The sequence below is a fragment of the Bufo gargarizans genome, chromosome 8 (assembly GCF_014858855.1).
Source record: "Bufo gargarizans isolate SCDJY-AF-19 chromosome 8, ASM1485885v1, whole genome shotgun sequence".
NCBI lineage: Eukaryota > Metazoa > Chordata > Amphibia > Anura > Bufonidae > Bufo > Bufo gargarizans.
Window position 1 is genome coordinate 6771773 of NC_058087.1, and position 27564 is coordinate 6799336.

Genomic DNA, 27564 nt, shown 5'->3' on the forward strand with positions numbered 1-27564 from the left:
GTTACATTAAAACATACAGTTATAAAAACATTAGCAGCCGATTTGTGTAGGTGGGCTTGACAATGAGGGAGTGGTGGCAGTTTAGAAATCATGTCCTGATGTTTCAGCTCACACTCTAGCTTTTGTCATACTGCTGGCTGCTCACACACCTGGGTTCCTATGGCAACTCACTCTACAGCAAGGGCAGAGAAGAGCAGTTAAAAACAAACTGCTCCAACTTGCTCACTTCACTGGAGGTTGCCATTTTCAAACAGTTGTAAAATTATAAATCCAACAGCGAAGAGATTTATATTATAAGAATCACAAGACAAGACCCAGACCTACATTTTGATGCATAGTATTTCTCTAAAATATTAAAAATTAAGGCACAGTCGCAGTTTAGAAATTGCCCTAGAGTGAAGTTTCAATGAATGGCTAGAGTGAAGTTTCAATGAATGTCAATTGGCGGCGTGAGTTGCAAACAAATGGTCACTATGGCTTAGCCGTGGATATTTTAGTGGCAGCAGGGATAGCTGAACGTTTAGATAAAAGATTTGTGTAGGTGGCTTGAAAATGAGGGAGTGGTGGCAGTTTAGAAATCATGTCCTGATTTTTCAGCTCACACTCTAGCTTTGAACATTCCGCCATTCATTCCTATGGGACCAATTTCGCCACAAAAACGCCGATATTTTGTGAACCATTTGACGAAACGTTCCACAAAGTAATAGCACACCAATCGGGAACAATCCGCATGTTTCGGTATATTACTGTCTATGTACTGTAAAAATTGTGGGAGGAGTTAGGGTGGTAAATGTGGCTATAATAATAAGAATATATGTGAAATAACAGTTAGTGGTCTTGCCATGCAAGAACACTTAATAAATAATAATAATGCACTGGTAATTTCATCTATTGTACTGTAATTTGCAGTGAATTTTCCTATGCAGAATACACATTCTGCAAGAAACCTGCCATGTCTGAACGTAGCCAACAGTCTGTTCAGGGCAGAAAGTTTACATCCCTATTGATCCCTAGCGCTGCAACGTCCTCCGCCTCTAATAAACTGTACATACGTGTTACTCATGTGTCAGTCCCGCTTTGGAATAAAACATACATTAAGGTCATGTACAATGTCAACGTCAAATGTCACCGCATAAGATAAAATTATTCTGAGAAGCAGAGAGGAGCAGCGCATGATCCCCACTAATCACTCAAAGTCGACTGCTTGGTATCATTTTGATTTAAGCACCGGTTGGAAAGAACAGACATTGTCATATTGTGGAGCTGCCCGTGTGTGAACCGTCCTAGCGCAGCCAGATAGGAACGACGCGGCGACTGCGTCCAAAAAAATGACTAATATAGTTAAAGTCATAACAGAGACAACTGAGCTCTGTCATGACAAAATGAGAAGTGCGCGAAACAGGAATGAAACAAAGTGTGATAGATGAAGCCAACGGATGAAAGAACGATGGAGCCAGAGTTGTCGAGCGCTGACAACTGTGACCTCGATACAAAGTCAAATTATAGGGGAATCGTCACCTCTCCTGATACTTATTATATTGTAAATATTTGTATTACCCATGTAATAGCAATTCTTGAGGTTCTCTGCAGAAACTTGTCTTTGGTTATTCCTCTTGGAAATGTATTAATAGATTTGTATAAGTGTTACCCTTCACCTTGCCAGCAGAACATGTTTCTACACTGTTTGACGCAGCCCAATCAGTGGTGACCAATGTCTGGCTAAGAATTTCAGTGTTGTCACCCAGTTGTTGATGTGGTTATACATTTCTAGGAGGAATAACAGAGGAATGCAGGACATAATGCAGATTTGTGTGATGGACACTTTTCCTGGATCAACTGTGACTTAGCTGAAGCTGAACTCTAGGCTTCAAAATGATCTATGATGCTGTGAGTTCCAGCCCGACCATGAGTCTTCTGGCCCACGCTCCCATGATGCAGTGAATTATGGGATAGTAGACCCATATTCATTCTGATGCAGTGAGCTTGTGTCTGCTGAGCCGCTGTGGGTCCAGGAAATGCACCTTTTACATGGACCATAGTTCCTGGACTGCACATGCTTGTGTGATACTGCATGATCCTACCATAAACATGCGTGATCAGTAACGCCGAGCATGCATGTGTGCTCAATCGGTAGTAAACCGCTGACAGACACCTATGGAAGCAGCTTTTCTCCCTTGAAAACAAAAAGATTGGGCATGTTGAAATCCAACCATCCTGATCCTTATCTCTCCTGACATCTACACACTAGTTGGCGGGATGGTTACACTGAAATTGTCAAGCTTAAACAATTTATATTTAGTGTGAGGCCTGAGGGCGACTTCAATGGGGGACATTTATCAAAACTGGTGGGCTTTTTGCAAATGAAAGATGCGTCCAGAAAGCCAATAGTGTGTAATATGAAGGACACTGCGAGCAATGCTGCCCTGTTTGTGGTGTTCTTTTTGCTTTTGGTGTGTGTTTTTTTGGGGTCCATGGCGTTGTCTTCATGAAACAAAACTATCGGCTCCAGATGGTAACTGAAGGTCTTTGGAAAATATTAAATACAGGACACACAAGAGGTTTATTGCTACTAGTGGTTTTGTTAATATAAGGGGTATTTCCATCACCGACATTGAGGGCACATTGCTAGGATATACCATCAATGTCAGATAGGTGGGGGCCCCGCCTCTGGGAACCACATCTATCTCCAGAATGGATCCCTTGAAGTAAAGGGAGAGCAGCCAGCCTCCGTCATGTCTATCTATCTATCTATCTATATATCTACTATCTATACTTGATTTATCAGTCTATCTGCTGCCATCTTTTCTTCAATGTATCTATCTATCTATCTATCTATCTATCTATCCATTTCATATCTATCTCTAAAGTATATCTATATCCTCTATCTATCTCTATATTCTATCTAATTCATATCTATCTCATTTCTATCTATCTCTATATTCTATCATCTATCTATCTCCTATCATCTATCCATCTCCCTCCTATCTACAGTATAATTGCTTCTCTTTGAATCACGATGCGTTCTGCTGATTTACATGGCTATATCTTCTCTCAGGGAAATATTCCCCCTTTTAAGGCTCCTTTGACACTTTACAAATATATTCTGGTCCAATAGTCGCCTGATTCATGGTCCAAACATCGATTCGCGAGACAAGAAAAAATTTGTAAAATAAATGATATTAAATTGACTAATTGATTCCAGACAGGGGCCAGAAGTTGCAGGTGGCGAGCAGCTAATGAAAGTCTATAAATCACTGGCGACAATTGTGAGCCTTGTTTTCTTTATTTAAAAGCTACCTGCTCTCGGAGCCGCATTGATCTGCACGAGGACTGGGGAAAAAAACCTCTAGATTTTAACAGTGAAGAGATACACTTAATCCGATTTGACAGGCAATGCCAAAGATGCCAGTGGTAATTAATTAGCCAGTAATTTAGACGGCAGAACAACAGGATATAGGAATCGGTGTTCGGTGCCATTTCCCCTTAGGCTCCATCTTACGGGGTCAGGTTTATGTCTGTTGCGTTGAAGGTCAGTAAATAAATTGACGGAGTGCCAGGGCACTGGACGTTTCATGATAGATATCCGTCACCCTCCTAACTGCCTCTGGCACTCGCAGCCTGGAATGAAACCGTAATTCTTTTTTTTTTCCTCCAGAATTGCTTTCTTGAAGGATTTCAGGAGAGGTAGAAACTGAACTTACGTGGCTTCCACTTGTCACCCGGCGGACTGTCTACACTCTATACCCAAAGTATCAGAAGACGCTTTTCATGTCACCACAGTCTCTGTCCTTCCCTGTCCGGCTTCGAGTGTTTCTACAGATTTTCTGGATTTTTTCTACACCAGTGACTATTTTTTTTAAAGGGGTTGTCTCACAGAGACATATTTACAATTTTTCAAACCAGCACCTGGATCTGAATACTTAATTTTTTTTATTATATTAGAATTTATTATTATTTTTTATTATTATAATTAGATCTGAATACTTATTTTTTTAATTATATTAGATTTTTGTTATTTTATTATTATAATTGGATCTGAGTACTTATTTTTTTTTTGTAATTAATGTACTATAGCTGTTGACTTCAATGAAATCCATCTGTATAGCGCCACCTGCTGATTGCCCTTTATCTAAATTCTCTGTCCACCTCACTGAGGTGGACGCACATGCTCAGATCCATCCTACAACTGCCACCAGCTGCAACAAAAAAACTTGACTCCTGAAAAAGGGCACGCCCCCTGAGCTGCCAGCTTAAAATAAATCTAGCAGAGTGATTGGAGCAATGAATGGGGAGATCTCTGGATCCATATGAGGTACAGGGACGGTTCTCGCTTTGGTATAAAAATATTGTCATGTACTAAATGATGTCTGATTTTCATGTTTGATATTACTCATGGGACAACCCCTTTAACCTCAGCTCAACTCACAGCATAAGGGCTCATCCACACGTGCAAGGCTGCTGCAGGCCGAAATTGGCTCTGGCATCTTAATATGTTTTTATTTATTGCCTGTCTGGGTTGGAGGAAAATCTACACTGGCTATAGAATTGAGCTATACCTTATATTCGTTTTTGGCATAAATTATAGAAAATCTGTTGAGCCATAAAGCCAAGACTGGCCTAAAACTGGACCAATTGTGGTGCCCTGTACTCCCTGGACTCATTGTGGTGCCCTGTACTCCCTGCCAGCCAGGGGTGGATTGGTCATAGACCTTACAGGGAAATTTCCCGGTGGGCCGCCTGAGCCCTCCTCACAGAGGCCAGTGGAAGTTTTGGGGGATGAATTTTGTGCTGATAGGGCAGTATTTTGTGATGGACTATGGTATTTGGCTCTGTTGGGATTATATAATGTGCTACAATATGGTATTGCTGGCCTTGCCTACTTGTGTTGGCCCTGCCTTCCATCAATTTGGACTTGACTACAAAGCAGGGCCACTTTTAGTAGTTTTTCAAGGGCCACTTAAAGTTCCCAGTCCGCCCTTGCTGCCAGGGCATAGCTCAAAAGCTACTAGGCCATCTGCCCTTGGTGCTGGGTGCCAGAGGTGGCAACAACACGCTGCTCTGCCTTGGCTGGGGTATTCAGAATTTGAGCTGGTCCTTTGCCCTGGGTACAGCAGACAGTGGGGGGTGGAAAGAAATACGGAAAGACGGACACTAGGAGAGAACAGCTTCATAATGCGGCATCTAATGGAAGATGGCGCAATGTTCTTTTTCTATTGTGTTTTTTTTCCTGCTGTATGGGATTGGAGGCAGATTGTGGTATTGGCCAAAAGAGGGACATATGGAGTGGTCCAGGAGCACGAGGCCAAATAATTGTAATGATAATAATTTATAGTAATTTGGGGGGGGGGGGGTATTATTTTAGTATTTAAATTTTGTTTTGTATAATTTTACTATGACATTTAATATTTTTCAGTGGCTTTTGTATTGTGATATCACACTCAAGATAGATAGATATGAGATAGACAGACACATATGAGGGAGGCTGGCTGCTCTCCCTTTATTTCAGGGGGGCCATTCTGGAGATAGGGGGGGATCCCAGAGGCGTGTCGCCCACCTATCTGACATTGATGGTATATCCTAGCGCTGTGCCATCAATATTTGAGATGGAAATACCCCTTTAATTAACAAAACCACTAGTAGCAATAAACTTTTTGTGTGTCCTGCATTTCTCAGAGACCTTCAGTTAACATCTGGAGCCCATAGTTTTGTTTCATCTTGTAAAAAACACCATGAAGAGAACGCCATGGACCATAAAAATACACATCAAAAGCAAAAAGAACACCACAAACAGCAAAGCTGTTGTATGAGATAGAAGATGCAATTGTGGGTGGTCATCTCAAAACTTATTTAGTAATTATAACTAGAAATTTAACAAAAGTAATAATACACTGAACAAAAATATAAACGCAACACTTTCGGTTTTGCTCCCATTTTGCATGAGCTGAACTCAAAGATCTGAAACATTTTCTACATACACAAAAGATCCATTACTCTCAAATATTGTTCACAAATCTGTCTAAATCTGTGTTAGTGAGCGCTTCTCCTTTGCTAAGATAGTCCATCCCACCTCACAGGTGTGGCATATGAAGGTGCTGATTAGACAGCATGAATATTGCACAGGTGTGCCTTAGACTGCCCACAATAAAAGTCCACTCTGAAATGTGCACAGTTTTGCCTTACCCGGGGGGGGGGGGGGGGGGGGATCTGGCGTGGCCACCATTTGCCTCACGCAGTGCAACACATCTCCGTTGCATAGAGTTGATCAGGTTGTTGACTGTGGCCTGTGGAATGTTTGTCCACTCCTCTGTGCGAAGTTACAGAATATTGGCAGGAACTAGAACACGCTGTCGTATACACCGATCCAGAGCATCCCAAACATGCTCAATGGGTGACATGTCCAGTGAGTAGGCTGGCCATGCAAGAACTGGGATGTTTTCAGCTTCCAGGAATTGTGTACAGATCCTTGCAGTGCTGCAACATGAAGTGATGGTCGTGGATGAATGGCACAACAATGGGCCTCAGGATCTCGTCACTGTGTCTCTGTGCATTCAAAATGGCTTCAATAAAATGCACCTGTGTTCGTTGTCCATAACATACGCCTGCCCATACCATAACCCCCACCGCCACCATGGGCCACTCGATCCACAACGTTGACATCAGCACACCGCTCACCCACACAACGCCACACACACTGTCTGCCATAGCCCTGAGCAGTGAAAAACGGGACTCATCCGTGAACAGAACACCTCTCCAACGTGCCAGATGTCATCGAATGCCGAACTGCAGTCAGGTCCAGACCCCGATGAGAACGACGAGCATGCAGATGAGCTTCCCTGAGACGGTTTCTGACAGTTTGTGCAGAAATTCTTGGGTTATGCAAACCGATTGTTGCTGTAGCTGTCCGGGTGGCTGGTCGCAGACAATTATGGAGGTGAACATGCTGGATGTGGAGGTCCTGGGCTGGTGTGGTTACACGTGGTCTGTGGTTGTAAGGCCGGTTGGATGTATTGCCAAATTCTCTGAAACACCATTGGAGACGGCTTATGGTAGAGAAATGAACATTCACTGCACGGGCAACAGCTCTGGTAGACAGTCCTGCAGTCAGCATGCCAATTGCACGCTTCCTAAAATGTTGCAACATCTGTGGCATTGTGCTGTGTGATCAAACTGCACATTTCAGAGTGGCCTTTTATTGTGGGCAGTCTAAGGCACACCTGTGCAATATTCATGCTGACTAATCAGCACCTTGATATGCCACACCTGTGAGGTGGGATGGATTATGTTGGGAAAGGAGAAGTGCTCACTAACACAGATTTAGACAGATTTGTGAACAATATTTCAGATTAATGGGTCTTTTTTGTATGTAGAAAATGCTTCAGATCTTTGAGTTCAGCTCATGCAAAATGGGAGCAAAACCGAAAGTGTTGAGTTTATACAGGGAGTGCAGAATTATTAGGCAAATGAGTATTTTGACCACATCATCCTCTTTATGCATGTTGTCTTACTCCAAGCTGTATAGGCTCGAAAGCCTACTACCAATTAAGCATATTAGGTGATGTGCATCTCTGTAATGAGAAGGGGTGTGGTCTAATGACATCAACACCCTATATCAGGTGTGCATAATTATTAGGCAACTTCCTTTCCTTTGGCAAAATAGGTCAAAAGAAGGACTTGACAGGCTCAGAAAAGTCAAAAATAGTGAGATATCTTGCAGAGGGATGCAGCACTCTTAAAATTGCAAAGCTTCTGAAGCGTGATCATTGAACAATCAAGCGTTTCATTCAAAATAGTCAACAGGGTTGCAAGAAGCGTGTGGAAAAACCAAGGCGCAAAATAACTGCCCATGAACTGAGAAAAGTCAAGCGTGCAGCTGCCAAGATGCCACTTGCCACCAGTTTGGCCATATTTCAGAGCTGCAACATCACTGGAGTGCCCAAAAGCACAAGGTGTGCAATACTCAGAGACATGGCCAAGGTAAGAAAGGCTGAAAGACGACCACCACTGAACAAGACACACAAGCTGAAACGTCAAGACTGGGCCAAGAAATATCTCAAGACTGATTTTTCTAAGGTTTTATGGACTGATGAAATGAGAGTGAGTCTTGATGGGCCAGATGGATGGGCCCGTGGCTGGATTGGTAAAGGGCAGAGAGCTCCAGTCTGACTCAGACGCCAGCAAGGTGGAGTACTGGTTTGGGCTGGTATCATCAAAGATGAGCTTGTGGGGCCTTTTCGGGTTGAGGATGGAGTCAAGCTCAACTCCCAGTCCTACTGCCAGTTTCTGGAAGACACCTTCTTCAAGCAGTGGTACAGGAAGAAGTCTGCATCCTTCAAGAAAAAGATGATTTTCATGCAGGACAATGCTCCATCACACGCGTCCAAGTACTCCACTGGCAAGAAAGGGTATAAAAGAAGAAAAACTAATGACATGGCCTCCTTGTTCACCTGATCTGAACCCCATTGAGAACCTGTGGTCCATCATCAAATGTGAGATTTACAAGGAGGGAAAACAGTACACCTCTCTGAACAGTGTCTGGGAGGCTGTGGTTGCTGCTGCACGCAATGTTGATGGTGAACAGATCAAAACACTGACAGAATCCATGGATGGCAGGCTTTTGAGTGTCCTTGCAAAGAAAGTTGGCTATATTGGTCACTGATTTGTTTTTGTTTTGTTTTTGAATGTCAGAAATGTATATTTGTGAATGTTGAGATGTTATATTGGTTTCACTGGTAAAAATAAATAATTGAAATGGGTATATATTTGTTTTTTGCTAAGTTGCCTAATAATTATGCACAGTAATAGTCACCTGCACACACAGATATCCCCCTAAAATAGCTAAAACTAAAAACAAACTAAAAACTACTTCCAAAAATATTCAGCTTTGATATTAATGAGTTTTTTGGGTTCATTGAGAACATGGTTGTTGTTCAATAATAAAATTAATCCTCAAAAATACAACTTGCCTAATAATTCTGCACTCCCTGTATTTTTGCTCAGTGTATATAAAGAAGGACGGCAGTCTTAGAGAAACATCCTTGCTCCGACGCTGAATCCTCTTACTTCCCCTTGTCCATGTCTCAGTGGTTTTGTCACTTGTGTTGTGTGCTGGCTGCATTCCTGTTGTGTACTGGCTGTGTGCTGGTTGGGAATGCTTGCTGGCAGCGACCTTGTGTGAACTGGGTCTGAGGTGGACACAGTGTTCAGGGTGGCCCTCACTGGACAGATGGAACACCCTGGACTGGGACAGAGCTCCAGCACTAACAACAGCTGAAGTACAACTGACTCCAGCCAGGAAACCACAGAAGATATAAGCCAAGTGACCACACCCAGTCAGGGAGTTAACCCTTACAGCACCAGACAGAGGGAGGCTACAACTTAAAGGGGAAGTGCACACACAAGCATACTAAACCACATGTTACCACCAGCAACAGCATGCGTGGCAACCATGTCACGGCAATTACCCAGAAGGCCAAGACACTGCCACCGCATGCTCTCACAACAACACGTTGCCACGGGCAACTGCAAGTGTGGCAACAGTGTCACAGCGCAAACCAAAGGTCGTGACAGGAACGGTCCGCTATGGAGGTCAATGTTAAGGGGCAGGGGTTCTGTAGCGGTCACTGTTAAGGGGCGGGGTGTTGTGGAGGTCACATTTTAAGGGAACAGAGCTCTGTAGAGGTCACTGTTAAGGGGGCGGTTATTGTGGAAATCACTGTTAATGAGACGGGGTACTGTGGAGGTCACTAATAAAGGGGCGGCTGCTGTGGAGGTCACTGTTAAAGGGGAGGGCACTGTGGATGTTACTGTTAAGAGGGCAGGCCGCTGTGGAGGTCACTGTTAAAGGGGCGGGGTACTGTAGATGTCACTGTTATAGTGGCTACTGTCAATATCTTTTAATGACATGCACAAACATTAAATGAAATAGATGAAGTATACTTGTGCTAGTATACATTATATTTAATAATGTACTCTCAGGTACGCCCTCCTCGTATCCGTGTGAACACAGTTAAAGCGTGTGACAAGTGATTAGCGGAGTGATGGTGACCGCACGTTCTGCGGCCGATCTGTTTGTTATACATTCCTCTCTATAGTTAAACACTGGATGCAAATGATGCTTTTGTTATATAGGGAAAATTCCTTCCTTTGACTTGCGCTGTGCTCATGTCCGTGGCGGAGCAGTTATAATAATCATATCAAATAAGCATAGCCTGAATCTAATTGTGAATATTTTAAAATGCTGAACAAGGACAGCAAAAATAAATACCAGATTCTGTGTTCTCTGGGATGAGAAGGTAGAGTGAAAAAATCTGCTCGCCTTGACCACATTGTCATAATCCGCATAGAGAACTGCTTATTGAATCCAGGCCATGCAGACAAGGGGACGACTGCTGGCTCCATACTGTAATACGGGATGCCACAACAAAGCACCAGCACTTTCCTCTCCATGTTTTCTGACAGACTTCTTAAAACATTGGCTTTCCTTACATCTGACATGCTGAATTTTCGTGTACATTTGAGTCTTACCTGTTCTGCTTAAATTGAGTAAATAAACTCAGCCAATACTTAAATAAACTAACAGCGGGAACATATGTTCTGTATCTCCCACAGTCTCATAGGAATACATAAAACAGGGACAGGAAAATCTACAGGTAAGTATAGCTGTAGCAGAGCTGAATGTGTCTGTAAAAGAGAATCTAAACTTTAAAGGGGTTGTCCCATGACCAATGTAAAATATAATAATCAGACATAATATAGTATATGGCAATCTCTTTCTAACAAAGCTAGAACGAGCCCTGTACCTCACATGGATCCAGAGATCTCCCCATTCATTGCACTGCTAGATTTATATCAATCTGACAGCTCAAGGGGAGTGTCTTTTCTGCTGCAGCTCAGGGGGCGTGCCTCAGCTCTCCCTATCACAGCTCAGGGGGCGTGTCCATGCTCTCCCTATCACAGCTCAGGAGTCAGTAGAAGGATGAAACTGAGCATGTGCGGCCATCTCAGTGAAGTGGACAAGAAATAAGGAAAAGAACAAATAGCCGGTGGCGCTATACACATACATTTTATTAAATTACTCAGTGGCTAAGCAAAATTTTTAATTATATCCAATTATAAAAGTATTCAGATCCAGGTGCTGGTGTGAAAACTGTAGAATATTTTTCATGGGACAACCCCTTTAAAAAGTATCTTTTGGCTCTGCTGACTTCTCTATTTAAGTCAATAATTATATTTCTGCATGAATTATCAATTCTGGACCATATTGTCCTAGATTTCAGCATTTTTATGTTCCTCTGTTATTGTTCCTGTAAATGTGTAAATGAAATGACAACTAGGTGCTACAATTCCCCTGGTCAATAGAGTGTTTCCAGGGGCATAGTTATAGGAGGTGCAGAGGTAGCAGTCGCTACCGGGCCCAGGAGCCCAAAGAACCTTGTGCCGCATAAGAAAATACCAGTATTATAGGGCATGCAGGTCAAGTTACACCTCTGGTTGGAGGGAAGGTGTTAGGTCAAGAATTTGGCATGGGGGGAATGTGCCGTTTCAATTTTTGCCTTAGGCAGCAGGAAGGATATGTGTTTTCCTGCCCCTGGCCACAAAGCACTGAGGGAAGGGGGGCCCAAGCTGAACTCTTGCATCAGGGCCCATGAGCCTTTAGCTACTCCCCTGGGTGTTTCCCTACACAGTCTGACATTCCCCAATCTGTGAAGACAGTGCTAGGCTTCTGTCACACATCTGTGTCCAGAATTACATCTGTGAAGATGTCTGTGAAGAATCCGTGTTTGGTCCGTGTCTCATCCGTTATCCACATACAGTGCAAGGCTGAAAATTAGTTCCCAGAGCATCTCCTAGGGAGGGTGAGTGAAATTCACTGACGGGACATGGATGCCATCTGTGCTGTGTAAGTGGTTTTCGTGGCCTCTATGACTTGAATGGGCGCGTTTGATCCACTTCACTAACCAAAGTAATGCATGCCTCCAAACTGCAATCAATGGATACATGTACTGTCCATGGAGAACACAGACAGCACATGTCCATGATTCACTGATGTGTGAAAGTGTTGAGCAAATCGAAGTATGTGAAGTGGACTTCCATCCGAATTTTAGGGGAAATACGATTCGCCACAAATCAGAATTTCCTCATGCTTTGTGGTAACAAATCAATTTTCCCTGAAATGGAGATTAACCCCTTAAGGACACAGGGCGTACAGGTACGCCCTTGTGCCCTGGTACTTAAGGACACAGGGCGTACATGTACGCCCTGTGCATTTTCGATCACTGCCGTGCGGCTGGCAGTGATCGGAACCCGGTGCCTGCTCAAATCATTGAGCAGGCACCTAGGCTAAATGCGCGGGGGGGTCCCGTGAACCCCCCATGTCGGCGATCGCGGCAAACCGCAGGTCAATTCAGACCTGCGGTTTGCTGCGATTTCTGCAGTTTCTGATCCCCGCGGTCCCTGACCGCGGGGATCAGAAACTTTAGTATTCCTAAAGTGCATCTGTATCCCCCCCCCCTGCACCCCTTAGTGATTTTTGCCCGGTGGGAGGTGCAGGGGGAGGGTTGGGGGAGGGTTGCGGGCGGTGCGGGCGGTGCGGGAGGCGGGCGGTGCGGTAGGCGGGATCGCGATCCCCCGCCCGCCTCCCATTGCGTAATCGTTGGCGTCTAGTGGGTATACCAGGGTGCCAGCACATTGCTGGCACCCTGGTATAAACGGCTGACATCGGTGATGCGATGTCAGCCGTTTAACCCTTTCCATACAGCGGTCCGTACGGACCGCTGTATGGAAAAGGTTAACAGTAAGAGGGAGCTCCCTCCCTCTCCCATCGGGGGCTGCTGTGCCTTTGCAGCCCCTCCGAATGGAGAGGGAGAGAGCTTCCTGGCAGCCCCCCCAAGCCCCGTCCTTACCCTTCCCCGTCTGCGCAGTTCTGGCCACTACTGAGCAGACGGGGAAGGTTCCCATGGCAACAGGACGCCTTCTCAGGCGTCCTGCTGTCCATGGTGCTGAACAGATCTGTGCTGAAAGGCATAGATCTGTTCAGACAAAGTGTAAAATACAGTATAGTACTATATATTGTACTGTACTGTATTATGCAGACATCAGACCCACTGGATCTTCAAGAACCAAGTGGGTCTGGGTCAAAAAAAAAGTGAAAAAAGTGAAAAATAAAGTAAAAATCAAAAAACACATTTATCACTGATTAAAAATGAAAAAAATAAAATTCCCTACACATGTTTGGTATCGCCGCGTCCGTAATGACCTGATCTATAAAACGGTAATGTTACTTTACCTGAACGGTGAACGCCATAAAAATAAAAATTAAAAACTATGATGAAATTGGAATTTTGCCCACCTTACTTCCCAAAAAAGGTAATAAAAGTGATCAAAAAAGTCGCATCTATGCCAAAATTGTAACAATCAAACCGTTATCTCATCCCGCAAAAATCATACCCTACCCAAGATAATCGCCCAAAAACTGAAAAAGTTATGGCTCTTACACTATGGAAACACTAAAACATGATTTCTTTTGTTTCAAAAATGAAATCATTGTGTAAAACTTACATAAATAAAAAAAAGTATACATATTAGGTATCGCCGTGTCCGTATTCACCGGCTCTATAAAAATATCACATGACCTAACCCCTCAGATGACCACCGTAAAAAAATAAAAATAAAAACGGTGTAAAAAAAGCCATTTTTTGTCATCTTCCGTCACAAAAAGTGTAATAGCAAGCAATCCAAAAGTCATGTGCACCCCAAAATAGTGCCAATCAAACCGTCATCTCATCCCACAAAAAATGAGACCCTACTTAAGATAATCGCCCAAAAATTTAAAAAACTATGGCTCTTAGACTATGGAGACACTAAAACATTTTTTTTGTTTTAAAAATGAAATTATTGTGTAAAACGTACATAAATAAAAAAAATTGTATACATATTGGGTATCACCGCGTCCGTGACAACCTGCTCTATAAAATTACCACATGATCTAACCTGTCAGATGAATGGTGTAAATAACAAAAAAAAAAAAAACGGTGCCAAAAAAGCAATTTCTTGTTACCTTGCCGCACAAAAAGTGTAATATAGAGCAACCAAAAATCATATGTACCCTAAACTTGTACCAACAAAACTGCCACCCTATCCCGTAGTTTCTAAAATGGGGTCACTTTTTTGGAGTTTCTACTCTAGGGGTGCATCAGGGGGGCTTCAAATGGGACATGGTGTCAAAAAAACCAGTCCAGCAAAATCTGCCTTCCAAAAACCGTATGGCATTCCTTTCCTTCTGCGCCCTGCCGTGTGCCCGTACAGCGGTTTACGACCACATATGAGGTGTTTCTGTAAACTACAGAATCAGGGCCAGAAATAATGAGTTTTGTTTGGCTGTTAACCCTTGCTTTGTAACTGGAAAAAAAATATTAAAATGGAAAATCTGCCAAAAAAGTGAAATTTTGAAATTGTATCTCTATTTTCTATTAAATCTTGTGCAACACCTAAAGGGTTAACAAAGTTTGTAAAATCAGTTTTGAATACCTTGAGGGGTGTAGTTTCTTAGATGGGGTCACTTTTATGGAGTTTCTACTCTAGGGGTGCATCAGGGGGCTTCAAATGGGACATGGTGTCAAAAAAACTGTCCAGCAAAACATGCCTTCCAAAAACCAAACGGCGCACCTTTCACTCTACGCCCCGCTGTGTGGCCGTACAGTAGTTTACGGCCACATATGGCGTGTTTCTGTAAACGGCAGAGTCAGGGCAATAAAGATACAGTCTTGTTTGGCTGTTAACCCTTGCTTTGTTAGTGGAAAAAATGGGTTAAAATGGAAAATTAGGCAATAAAATGAAATTCTCAAATTTCATCCCCATTTGCCAATAACTCTTGTGCAACACCTAAAGGGTTAACAAAGTTTGTAAAATCAGTTTTGAATACCTTGAGGGGTGTAGTTTATAGAATGGGGTCATTTTTGGGTGGTTTCTATTATGTAAGCCTCGCAAAGTGACTTCAGAGCTGTAGTGGTCCCTAAAAATTGGGTTTTTGTAAATTTCTGAAAAATTTCAAGATTTGCTTCTAAACTTCTAAGCCTTGTAACATCCCCAAAAAATAAAATATCATTCCCAAAATAATTCAAACATGAAGTAGACATATGGGGAATGTTAAGTCATCACAATGTTTGGGGGTATTACTATGTATTACAGAAGTAAAGAAACTGAAACTTTGAAATTTGCTAATTTTTCCCAATTTTTGGTAAATTTGACTTTTTTTTATGCAAAAAAAAATATTTTTTTTAACTTTATTTTACCAGTGTCATGAAGTACAATATGTGACGAAAAAACAATCTCAGAATGGCCTGGATAAGTCAAAGCGTTTTAAAGTTATCAGCACTTAAAGCGACACTGGTCAGATTTTCAAAAAATGGCCTGGTCCTAAGGTGTAAAAAGGCTGTGTCCCTAAGGGGTTAAAATAAAAAAATACTCACCTCATCCGTTTGAGCGCGAAGAGGCCGCCCTAGCCATATTGCTTGAAGATCCTACGCAAAATATGCGCGGCGACTAGAGATGAGCAAATCGAATCCCACGAATTTCAGGATAAATTAGATTTGAATAGAAGTCGAATTTCCTCGTGCTCTGTGTCAGCGAATCGATTTAACCTGAAATAGTATAAAAAATGAAAAAATTCTAGCTTACCTCCTCCATTTGCTCAAGATGGGCCACCAGCCTCCATCTTGCTTGAAGATCTTGGGCAAAATCCCGTCCAGCTCCCTGTCATTGCACCCGATATTTTTTTAAAAATGCGCTTCATGACAAAGTAATTAATCACAAAGCAAATGTTGTTTGTAAAATACGTCGAATCAGCCGAATCATACTTTTAAGAAATTCGCTCACCTCTAGCGGTGACGTATGACATCACCACGTCGGCCAGCATGACAAAATTTTGCGGAAGCCTCTTCGCACTCAAATGGATAAGGTGAGTATTATTATTATTATTATCATTATTTACTGCGTCATGTTTTGCGGTCTGCAAATTGCAGAATCCGCAAAATATGGATGCCGCACCCATTATAGAAATGTTCTATTCTTGTCCACAAAACGGACAAGAATAAAACATGTTCTATTTTTTTTGCGGGGCCGCGGAATGGAGCAACAGTTGCGGACAGCACATGGTCATCTTTTGCGGCTCCATTGAAATGAATAGGTCTGCATCCATTATCACCATGCAAAAAAAATAATAAATTTTGTCTGCTACTGGGCAAAAACCATTTGTCCTATACTAAATCGAGTATGCGGATTACAAATCCGAAGTCAGAATTGTTGTAACATGTCACGAAATTTTGCTATGCATAAGTGTGCCTAAATGAATTAAGCACTTGGAATTAAGTTTTACTCCAACAATTACCAGATCTACATCAAAGTTTGCGTAGTAAACAGTGTATGAAAATGTAATGGAATAACAAAATTTCAAAAAGTCTAGTTTTTCAGTTTAAAAGTCTTACTTGAGCGAGGCCCAGTACTGGTAAAAGTGCTTCAGGCATCTGTTTTTGAATTTGTGAACGGTCATATTTCCCCGTTGCAAAAAACAGCAGTAGTCCCCCATCATGTTGGGATTCCAGCGGCCTTCATACCTGTTCTCCATTGTATAAATATTATTATGGAACCACTCTCCGTGTTCGTCACTAACGTGTCCCAAATTGGGTGGGAAAAAGTCAAGATGGGAATGTAGGAAATGCACTTTCAATGACATTCGGCAGCCAAGTTGTTCATATGCTGTAAGCAGGTTGTCTACTAATTCAGCATAGTTTGCAGCTCGTCTGTTCCCAAGGGAGTTCTGCACTACTAGCACAAATGCATCCCAAGCTGCCAGTGGCGTAGCTAGAAATGACTGGGCCCCACAGCAAATTTATGAATGGGGCCCCTCCGCCTCCAGTAATTTTTTTGCAACCGCTTCCTTTCATGCCGCCCCCATTCCTGTCGATAGTAAAGAGCGCTCTCTCAGACCAGGCCCGGCAGCTGTTCCATCCGTTTTCTACAATGGCTATACTGTCACTGTATATCATTTCATTGTGTAATACTGTTGAGGGGGCCCTGACAAAACCTTTTAGTCCAAAGCAGCCGCTTCCCATGCTTCCCCTATAGTTAAGCCCCTGCAAGCTGCAAGTTCCAGAGGGTTGAGTTTTGTTCTGAATGTGTCATCATGCATTAGTTTGTTGATTTTGGGGCCAATAAAAATTCCGGCCTTTATTTTAGCATCAGTTTTCAGTGTGCTAAACTTCTCCTTCAAATACTGGAAACCATTTCCATCACGATCAAGTGCAATTACAAAACTTTTCATTAAACCAAGTTTAATTTGAAGTGGTGGAAGATAAACTTGAAGTGGATCGACCAGTGATTTGTGTTGCACATTGTACTGACCAACTGCGTGCTCGACTCTGAGAGGCCACTGTCTCTTTTTGTAATGATTGTTGTCATCACGACTGTTCCATAGGCACAAGAAACACATATGCTTTGTGTACCCTAACTGTAGGCCAAGCAGCAGTGCTACCACTTTCAGGTCAGCACAAATTTTCCATTTATGTTCTGAGTATTTGATCATTTTCAAAATTAACTATTTTATTCCAAGCGCATGAGCCAATGGAACAGATGGTTTTTCGTTACCATTGTGCAACAAGACAGCTTTAAAACTTGTTTTGCTAGAGTCTATGAATAGCCTCCATTCATGGGGAACATGTGTACTATCTATTGCCATCATAAGACCATTTACATCAGTACAGAAACAGACACCGCTTTCCATTGCATAGTATGCAGTGTGTCAATGACGAAAGTGTGAAGTTGTGGTGCCTCGTTGTAGCAAATTCCATTCCTGAAGTCTAGAAGCTAGCAGTTATGACTTTTCTTTAGATAATGACAGATCTCTTACCAGATCATCTAAATCTGATTGGCTCAGCAAGTGCGGCTGACCCTCCAGTTGGTCTGGATCAGAAAATACATTGTGACAATCAACATCTTCTTCTTCATCAGGATCAGAACCGTCTCTTTCAATTGCTGTTCCTGCTGTAAGAGGGGCAGGCACTGGATTCTCTACATCATGTGGTACTGGTGTAAGAGCAGACTCACAGTCAGGATACACAATTTCTGACTTGTTTCTCTTTGAATATCCGGCAATTTTAGTCATGCATAAGTAACAGTCTAAATGGTGATTTTTCGGATCACGCCAAACCATAGGCACCGCAAAAGCCATTTCCTTTCCTTTTACCATTCAACCACTGCATTAGCCCAGAGTAACACACAGTGCAACAAACATGAGGTGCCCGGCTTTTATCTTGATATCCAATTTTACAGTCAAAGTAATACTTGTAAGCAAGATGCACTCGCTTTGTCAGATTCTTGCGCTGATCATAAGTAGTGTATTTGCCACATATGTATCAGAAATTGTCTGGATCGTTAACACATTTGCGTTTATCCATCTTAAATTTCAAAACTGATAGCACTATAACAGATCACTTTATCAAAATCTGTCCAGCTTGCCTTATATACTTGTGCTGACATCGGACAGGTCTGGACATGTCCATTGGAATATTTCCAATATAATGCATTAATATTATAACTGAATAGGCTTTGCATGTATAACTTAAAATCTAGACGTGTCAGGCAAATTCAGAGTTCATATTTGGAATTAGCGCGCTCATTTTAGTATAAATCAAATGTTTTTCTCTCAGTAGCAAAATCATTGTTGCGCGGTGTTATGCAAAATTGCGTAACGGATGCAGACTTATTCATACGGTTGTGTGAATGAGCCCTTACACCCATTTTAAACACGCGTGAAGAAAAACTGTAACACATGGCATCTGCCAGCCACCATCAGTGGAAAACAGACTGCATCCAGATGTCATGCGGGTGAAAGAAGACCGAGGGCTGGGCCCACAGGTACAGAGGGTACACAATGCCACAGACAACGGTTCTTACCCAAAAGTTGAGTTTACTGAACAATGTAGTGAACAAGAAGCTGAGAATATATAAAACAGAATGGTAACAGAGAATAAACCAACAGTAATTGTAACACTGTCAAACAATAAACCAGTAAATGTGATGTTTTCCCCAAAGTCCATTAAGCAGCCTAGCTGCACTTGTATGTTCCTGGACAAGTTCCTTGTTGGGGTGCACCCTAAGTATTGTGCAAAACTATTTGTAATCCACAGGGAAATGATGTCTGTCTCTTGTAACTTTAATCCTTACTCTAAATCCCAGCATATAACACCCTATGAGCAGCCAGTGAGATAGGAGGGTGTCAGCGTATGAGTCCCTTAGGGCTATGCATTAGCTTGCAGCCTGTATACCGCAATGTAACTGTACTTGGAGCGTTATTGTATGTCCAAATGCCACTTCAACAGTGTGGTGCAATGTGACGGGGCAAAGCCGCACTTACAGTTCCTTGAGCAGGTGCTTTTTCTTATTTCCTGGTCTACTCCAGAACTGGATCCTACAGACACGACACTCCTGGAGTTGTCGCTGCAAACCTCCCCTTCGTGCTGTCGCCAGTCTCCACCGTAAACCGGTCCATTCCCTTCCAGATTCAGCAGAGATGATCCCTTGTGGTATCCAGCAGCACCAAGCACAGCCTCCGTCTGCTCACTTACTGCTTCTGGAGGAACCTCCTCCCCTTACACAGGAAGAGTGTGATGCAATAAGTAATTTGCTAAGTGCAGTGTTAAACCTGCATATTCAGTTTGCTATCACACTTGTAAGGGTCCAAAACAGCCCATAAATTAGCTATTTTCCAACTTTGCAAACTAAATAGGTTATTAGTATTCCTCTGAAAAGCAGCTCCAATGTAGACTTTTATCATCTTATTCTTTGCTGCCATCTGCTGACCAAAGTGAGATGTTGCAGTAATTATACAATTTACAACATGGCAGAGTAATACATTTAAGGTCCCTTTCCCCACATCCTTACACGGGTGCTGTCTTTTTTTTTTTTTTTTACTCACCCAGTGACATGAACGGACCAGTCCTGTGTGAGAAACAGATGAAGATAGAACATGCAGATATTTTTCCTGAACGGACAGATAACCCAGGAAAAATGCTTCAGTTCAATCCCGTGGCCCTGTACCTAAATACCCTGGTCAAGACAGAGTGGCTTGTTGGTGTCTTCCATGGAATCTCTTGCTTAGAGTCCCTAATCCGGCTACACCCTGCTTACTGGGCACTGCTACAAGCCCTGTGATCAGAGTAAGGAGGTGAAATCATAGTTACTAATTGACAGCTATTCTTAAGAGCATCCTTGGAGCTCCAAGGTTAGATCCCCTTTGGGGGTATCTGCAAATATTTATTATGTATTGTTATGTATTTTAATGTTTTGGCCATGTGTTCCAGCAGAGGAGGAATCGTTGGCAGGAACAGGTCTAACCACCCTGTTCTTACCCTCTTGTTAGGAGTGGTCTGGTCCTGCTTCCTGCCAGGAGGGGGAGATCCAGGTTCACTCCAGAGAGACCATCAGACTCAGAACACAGCTTAAAGAAAGCATCACTATGTCAAAACAGCAGAGTAAACAGCAAAATTACAGCTTTACAGTCACTGCTGCAGGTAAGGGACTACGGCTCAGACACCTATCATGTAAACCATCACTAGGCTAAGCTAGCATCAAAGTCTGTAACATAGTGGACACCTATGTACACAAGTGCCTGTTGGTCCCATTAATTGCCATCCAACCAGCCACCATACCTCCTCATCTGGTGTTAGAATCTGCACCTTGTACCTACTACTGCTAGATGTGCCACAAATTATATTTTGCACAAAGTATATATGTTCGATTCTGGCCTGATATGTTTGATTCTGGCCTGATACTTTTTTAAACTACCTTTCCACTGCACTGATCGCCAGGGAGCAACGGCCTGAAGGAGAACACTGTGACACAACGCCTCAACAGGGCCACTACTACTCCCCTTCTCTACAACTGCTCCTCAGGGGCTCTTTGCATATCTTCCCTGCATCACGATAGTTCACCAGTTTAACACTCAGTAAAACTGCAAATACTGTATCACAAACTTTGCCAAAGGACAAACTCATCTTTGCTACATCATCTACTACAACTAATTATAAATTCTTGCACACAAAGGTGTGCCACGCTTTCCACGCTTTGAGAATTATCACAAGCTGTGCTGTGGCATCTGCAGTGGTACATGATGGTATATGCCTCAAGTCTTTTGCCAGGTGCCTTGGGTGATGACAGACAGTTTCTACTATATCCAGATGGTGTTACATAGTGACCTTGACTGACATAACCTTGCATTATTGAAGAGGAATATGTTGAGAGTAGTAGTTATTGGCGAGCCACAGGTTGAAGACTACTGCTATAAAGCACAGTAACTGGTTTTACAATGTATATTAGAGCTGCAGTTTCAGGGCTGTGTTAAGTTTTCATGGCCAAGTATTCTTAAATGCGAAAAAAATCTTTAAGCACTCCTGTCTGCTGATGTCTCGGTTCCCACATCTTTCAGCAGTGGTATCTGTTCCTTACCAAAACTGAATCCTCATAGGGCTTCACACTGGAGAGAGGTCATTTTTGTTTGGTCTGCCTAGAATAAACTTGTATTTAGAGGCCATTGAGATCATTATTCTGACACCAAGCAGCTGCCACTATCCCTTAGGAAGTGAAAGACATGTAAATCAATAGTAATCCATCCAATCAGAAAGTATTGCCTGTGTGCTACCTTACCCCATTAATGGTCAATGCAATGTATAGATGGTTCAGATTGTGAGAATATAAATGTGATGCAACAAATGACACAATAGTTACAAATATTGTAATTGTATATAGAATAACGGCAGGCTGAGCAGAGGCCGTTGGTGCTCTCTTCCCCCAACCTAAAAATTTACTTTACAGGTTTGAACTTGGGAGAGTTACTTGTTGCCCCCCCAGTATGCAGGACTCCGGCACTTTCCCCAACAGTCCCTTCCTAGCTGCACTGCTGGGAGTGGTAGTTGCACACATCTGGAGAGCCACAGCTTGAAGAGCCCCTGGTCTACACAGTAGTATACCTTGCACACCTACTGTATGCCGTTGTCTGCAGAGTTCAGGAGAGTCCACTAAGAACATTTTTACTCAATCAGTTTTTATTACGAATTTCAGTGTAACATATTATTTTCAAAAGCAAATGATACAAGCTTATAATAGAAGAGCACGTATAACGTATAGGGCTCAAAGAATGATAAGCCACGCAACAGCGCGGACAATAACTATTAAGTAGACATTAAATATAACAACAGGTAAATGAACTCAAAGATAAGAAGTGACACACAAAATACAATGTGGAAGGGGGGGGGAGAGGAGGGAGGGTTGTAGACGGTCCAAAGCGCGGAACGCGTCCCATAGGCCCCAAGTCTTCAGGAATCGTGAGGAATCTAGGGGTGTCACACTGATTAAGTCTTCCAATCTTTGGTATAATGCGATTTCCTCGAACCACTCCTCTGGTGAAGGACGGGAGGGAGATTTCCAATGTCGTGGAATGACAGCTTTTGCTGCCTGAATCATGTATTTCAGGAGTGAATTCTTGTAGGCAGGAATGATCAGGTCAAGTATAAACAGCAAAGTAGTTTCAGGAGAGTTTTGTATAGGAATGCCCGTCACCTGCCTAATGGTTTTATGTACAAAGTTCCAGAAGGGACACAAGACAGTACACTGCCACCAAATATGGATCATAGTTCCCTCTTCTGCGTGACATCTCCAGCAGCGGTCAGACACTGTAGGGAACCACTTACGGAGAAGCGCGGGAACCCTGTACCACCGAGATAGGATTGTATAACTTGTTTCTTGGGCCTAGCAGAGACCAGCGCTTTATGGGACAAGAGAAAACTCTTATTTCACTGGGGTAGAGTGAACTGCGTACCTATATCCTGTTTCCAGGTCTGACAGAAGGGGGGGAGTTGTAAGGAGCGTTGATTTAATAGTAGTTTATATATAGTTGATATGTTCCGAAGTACTGCTGAGGGTGCTATGCACATTGGAATGCTGCGAGTTTCCGACTTAATGTATGGGATTTATTCATAGTGAAGTAGAAGTGCTGTAGCTGCAGGTACTCAAAGGAACTACGTGGTAAAGGGGTCCCTAGTAGTTGAGCCAGGGGTTTCAGGGAAGAGCCCGAGAGGACATGGCAAAATCGAAGTGGGTGTGTTTTCATGCCTTTGAGGAAGGGGTGAGGTGAGTGCCCTGGAGGGAAGCGCAGGTGGTCAGTGATTGGGACCATGGGACCTTTAGCATCAATGAGTGAGGTAGCACGATTTATGAGAAGCGGAGAAGAAGTAAAGCGTGAAGTGCCTGTTAACCACGGGAGTACTGTCAAAGCGCAAGGGGAGGAATCGTGCGCTATATGTATTTGGAGGTGTCAGTGCGCATCATGTCCAGGAGCCGGGCGTAGGCGGCAGAATGGCTGTAGAGATGGCAGTCCGGGAAACCAACACCCCCGCTTCTTTAGGACGGGTCAGTATTAGCCAGTTAATCTTTGGTCTACCAGGTGACCATACAAATTGCGTAAAGCATTGGCGTACTTGGGTCCAGAATTCGGCTGGAAGACGGAGGGGGATGGTCTGCAGGAGATAGAGTAATTTTGGTAACAGGGTCATCTTTAAGATGCTAATTCTACCAAACCAGGAGAAATCCCATTGACGCCAGGCCTCCAAGTCCCTCTGGAATTGTTGGAGAAGGGGGTGAAGTTTAATCTATAGAGTCGCGACAGGTCAGCGGCGATTTTTATACCTAGGTATGTTATCCCATTCGGTGGCCAGGCAAAGGGGAAGGAGGTCTTGAGAGATGCAACCAAGGTGGGGGGTAGGGAGATGTTTAGGGCCTCAGATTTAGTCATGTTGATTTTAAAATTGGTCCATTCGCAAAAGCAGGAGACCTAACGGAGCAAAGATGGCAGGGAAATGTGGGGATTAGCTATATAGAGCAGAAGGTCATCCACAAAGGCTTCACATTTGTATTTGCGATCGCCAATTGTTATTCCAGATATGTCCGGATTGCCGCGTATAGAGGACATTAGATGCTACATAACTAGGACGTAAAGCAGAGGAGACAATGGACAGCCTTGTCTTGTCCCATTGTGGATGGGAAAGCAAGGGGAGAGAGTACCATTAACCTTGACTCTTGCCAGGGGTTGTTGGTACATACGGAAGATCTTTGAAAGAAATCCTGGACCTACACCCATATAATAGAGGGCAGCACGGATAGAGTGCCAGAAGATGCGGTCAAAGGCCTTTTCAGTATCCAAGGACAGGATCATGAGAGGGATCTTGTTTGTTTTTTGCGTGGTGGATCATGTCCATTGTTTTGATGGTGTTATCCTGAGGCTCCCGCCTCGGCACGAACCCCACCTGGTCAGGGTGGATAATTGAGGGTAAAAAGACATTCAATCTATTAGCTAATAGTTTGGCAAATATTTTAAGATCAACATTTAGGAGAGAAATGGTACGATAGCTAGCACATAAATGCGGGTCCTTACCAGGCTTGATGATGACCGCAATATGAGCCTCAGTGGTCTGTACCAGGAAGGGAAGCCCAGGGGACACCGTATTAAAGACCCGAAACAAGAAAGGGGAGAGGGAAGTCGAGAAGGATGTATAAAACCTGGCTGTGAACCCATCCGGGCCTGGGCTCTTGTCCTCCAGCAGAGACTTGAGGACCGCTTGGAGTTCGCCTTCTGTGAATGGTGCTTCTAGGCTAGCAGACTCCAATTCAGATAGCCTAAAGGGCTGAGAGAGGGATTCAGGCGCACAATCAGGTTGTGTTAGGGGGGAGCTGGGTAAGTTGTAGAGCTCAGAGTAGAAAGAGTGAAAAGAGGAACAATTTCTGTAGTGGTATGTACCATTCGGTCCGCAGAGGTTTTAAAAGCAGGGATGTGTGAAGTGGCTAATTGTCCCCTTAGAGCCAGCAAACACCCACTCTTGTTTCCATATTCGTAGAATTTGCTACAACACCGTTGAATCATGCGCTTGAAAGACGTCTCTAGAAGGCGTTTAGCGTCTAAACGTGCATTATAAGGATCACGAAAAGTCGGCAATGATAGTGCTTGCTTGTGGGCAAGCTCCAAGGGAATGTGCTTTCGCCTTCTTGAGACGGGGGCCGTGTTTGATTAGAACTCTAGGACACATTTCAAGGCTTCCCATTGAATAGGTATAGGCTCTGCGCTGTGATCAGAAAGAAAGTTAGTGACGGTGGTGGCCAGGTCTGCAGCACATACCGAATCAAGAAGGAGAGACTCATTCAGGCGCCAGGTCCACTCGCGTTTGGCGAGGAAGGGGAGGCTTAAAGGGTTTCTGTCATCAGAAAAATCGTTATGTAGCTGGCTGACCTTAGCGATGTGCTAATGTCAGCAGAACATAACTGTATGGCTTATATCTCCCTGCCTGCAGCCGTTTGCGCTAAATAATGACTTTTATAATATGCAAATGAGCCTCTAGGTGCTAGTGGGGTGTTCCTGCAGCACCTAGAGGCTCCGTCCTCTCACCGTTTGGCACGCCCTTGTAAAGGTGATTGACATACCGTGGATCCAGTGTGGGGTATCCCGCCAGAGAGGATCTGGGAGAGTAAGAAGGGGGGCAAAGAGGGTCCTGCTCAGTGTGAGGAGAGGAGACTTAAAGTGTGGGTCGGGTGGGGGACCCTTGATGGCGGTCCGAGGGCCATCCCTGGAGATCAGGGCCTGGGTGTGGCAATAGCTGGCCACAGAAGCGCTCCTGACGTGTGCCTGAGTTGTTTGGCACTGTGGGAGCTATGGGCAAATGCTCACTGGGCCAGAAGAGATTAACTGGGGGTCCTGGAGCAAGAGTCATTGAAGTGGCAGGGCTAGCAGTTTGTAGAGCTGCAGTCTGCGAGGAGGGGGATGAGTCCCCAGGACTGACCTGGTATGCAGCCATGACCAATGGCGCTGCAGAGGACAACAGAGGTTCCAGCAGGTGGATGGTGGCAGGGTCGGTGTGCGCATGTGGGGAGCGCGATATAGGAGTAGTCGGGAGGGTCTGGGCTATGGAGTCAAGCCTGGGCAAGGATGGAGGCCACCGACGCTGAACGGCGTCTGCTTGCTTCTGAAGGTCGCATTGCACGGGCGTTGGTGCCATCTTGGGAGCGCATTATGCGACCGTGGAGAGCGGAGCCTGGTGAGGCGGATTGCCGCGTAAAGAAGCTGGGGATGATTCCTTGAGAGGCCGTCAGGGGATATGGTGGTCGGGCTCTACCCTTCTTTACGGTTTTTCCCATTTGGAGGTAGCTGGTGTGGGGAAAATTCAGAAATAGAACAAAAGAGGCTCAGCCACGATGAGGGCGTCAGTCATGTTAAAATCAGGTGGAAGAAGAATCCAATGGAAATAGAGAATTAATAAGGTCTTTCGGGTGCAGACTAATAGATAATCAAGTGTATATAGAAAGGGTCATATATAGAAACTTAATAAGTATAGGTCAGTCTAAAAATAAAATCAGTACGTGCCAATGAACAACTATTGGAAGATATGCTTAAAATCACAAAGGTGTATGGGTATGAGTAACTCACTTCACAAGGGGAGTTAGTATATGGGATAAAGCTCAAGACACCCATAGGTTGAACCATGTATAAAAGACCTGGTGGCACAGCTGCAACTCAATACATAGATTACACAGGGCCGTTTCGCACACAAACGCAGTTCGTCAGGCCCCCTTTCGGGACGTAGAGGCGTCCTCACTCGCTCATGGCTGGCCACCCCCCCCCCCCACTAGGTACATTTTAGCAGTAAGTATGGCCGAGGGTCACATCTCACTTTTATTGAAGAAAATATATTACACTTTATAGTGGATGTGTGAGACTGTAGATTATAATTTTTTGGGGAATCGGTGCCACTCTCCTCCGTAGGCTAGTATTGCATTCTCAGCTGCAATACTAATACTCAGACACAGCCTGTGGCGCTGGACTATATCTGAATGTTTTTGTTTTTTAATCCCTTAATACCATATGCGGACTTGTCCATCATAAGCAGACATATTATGCGGACTCACGAGCTGAGCTCACGCCATTAACAGTGGATTCTGGCTGCATTATACAGCAGACAGTCGCCAGCAATGACTAGGATCAGTAGCAACTGAGCAGTTTTTGCGGGGCTATAATCATTTGCTATGGCAGCCTTGGTACCACGTGAAGGCTCCCAGGACTGTCATAGTGACTTACCTGCTAAGCCATGCCTGAGGCACAGCCTGACAGCCAGCCTGTGAAAATCTCTTAGAATGTAATAGTATTCTATTGCAGTGTATGGTACAAGCGATCAGAAGATCACATGTTCAAGTCATCTAAGGGGGCTAAAAAGTACAGTAAAAGTAATGTTTTTAAAAAATATTGAAAATTAAATTAACCCACCTTTACCAACTTAAACCAAAAAATATGTACCCTAAAAACCAACCAATAAAAACTATACCTCGCTCTACAAACAATAAGCCCTCACACAGTTCTGTAGACAAAAATAAAAGAAAAGAAAGTTATGGCTGTCAGAATATGGTGATTTTATTGCGGTCTGGTTAAAGGCATTGTCTGGACTAGGGATCGACCGATTATCAGAGTTACCGATATTA

At 43.6% G+C, this 27564-nt stretch overlaps 1 protein-coding gene across 1 annotated transcript in view; it reads right to left on the bottom strand.

Annotated features, from left to right (window-relative positions):
• Positions 1-27564, bottom strand: part of ARHGAP15 (Rho GTPase activating protein 15) — a 779285-nt gene that overhangs the window by 16108 nt on the left and 735613 nt on the right. The gene's annotated exons all lie outside the window — the stretch shown is intronic.